This window comes from Passer domesticus, chromosome Z (genome assembly GCF_036417665.1).
Source record: "Passer domesticus isolate bPasDom1 chromosome Z, bPasDom1.hap1, whole genome shotgun sequence".
In the NCBI taxonomy this organism is placed as follows: Eukaryota; Metazoa; Chordata; class Aves; order Passeriformes; family Passeridae; genus Passer; species Passer domesticus.
Window position 1 is genome coordinate 43,179,447 of NC_087512.1, and position 1,684 is coordinate 43,181,130.

Here is a 1,684-nt window from a genome sequence, read left to right on the forward strand (position 1 = left end):
TCTAGAACAGAATGGAAAATACAGGAAAAATGTACTTATGTTGGACGTAGAAACAGCTTTTATCAAAACCTATGTGTCTTAATGCTAAGAGTCTCCAGAAAGAGTCTTAGCTCTAATATAAATTGGATCACCTGCTTTTATAATGTATATTTTGACTTGCATCCACAGAGTTCATGACAGCAAAATAGCACACATCCTTAGCATGTAATTACATGTTCAACTCCCTACAGTGTAAATCGTATGCCCTTTAAAAATGGTTACTGGCATATAATTAATTAATGAAATTATTCAGGGTTATTGCCCACATACCAGCAATATTCGTTAGAGAAAGTTTACATTCAGGTTTAACCAGTTTGAAGCCCTGCTGGCTAACCACATTATTTTCCATGATAATGGTTTTATCTGGCTTATAAAAACCACATTTTAAGGAAAAAAGCTGTGGTATAAAATAAGGCTGGAAATAAACAGCATTGAGGGCAGTGGCACCATGCAGCAGCACAAAGCTACAAGGGAAGAGCCTGTAGCCCATCTGACTCAGGCAGAAAGGATGAGAGCAGCTATTTGGGGAGAAGGAGGCCTGGAGGTCATTTATGCTTGGCAGCATGTTTTGAGAAGTTGCGTATGATCACCCTTCTAGCTCCTGCTGGGAAAGGAAACATCAGCTGAAAGGAACCAGGAGCTTCCCCCATAACCTGGCACTTGAGGGGAGACTGGCTTGGAAAAGGGCCCCATTCCACATTGTGTGTGCTGCTCTGATCTTTCTCTCTTGTTTGGAGTCTAGCCTGTCAAATTTTGTCCCTTAACACCCAAGGCCCAGCAATGTGAGTTAAAGTTATGCCACTGGCCCTAGAGCTGTATTTCCTTTGTTTGCAGCTCTTTAAGCAAATTCCTCTTAATTACCTAATGTAATTTATACGTGTAATTGTGGACCACATGAGTATAAAGAGGTAGGCATGGCACCAGAAATGTTCATGGAACCGCCTTTGCTTACACCAAAGGCTGAATTTGGTCCAGTATTTTTGCACAGAAAGGCAATGTGTAATGTTACTGCAACACATTTGCTCTGGCACCGTCTCACTGCTGCTGGCACAGACACAACTCTTTGATATTGAGTAGGTAAATGATTTTCCTTGCCAGCTTTCTATCTGTAACTTTGACTACCAGTAATATTTGCTAGCTACCATCAGTATGGCAGCTTTTAAGTTTTGTTTCAGTTGTAGCTCAGACATTAAAACAAAGCTAGAGGCAATGCCTGTCCTAACAAGTCACGATATTCTGTGATGATGCACTTCTGCATCATCTCAAAATGACAGTATGTTCCATGAAAAAGAAAAGGAAGGGGGTGTAGGCTTATGGCTGCATTTATCAGAAAGCACAAAAAACCCATTTCTGTCTCCATTCCTGTGTACAAAATGCATCCACAATTCTCCATCAAAGAACAGACTGCAACATTGTAAAACAGTCAATAAAACCATCTGAGTGAGGCTGGGTTTTGGGATGGGAAAAGAAAAAGATGAACAGCTACTAATACCAGATTTTAAGTCCTAAATCTTTAGATTTTAAGATGTTGAAGTAGGATAGTTTCTTATCACCAGCCACCCAGAAACCACAGGGACCAACTTGTACTTTAATGATATTTTAATTTGTATTTTAACTTTATATCAAAACATTAACAAATGTGATT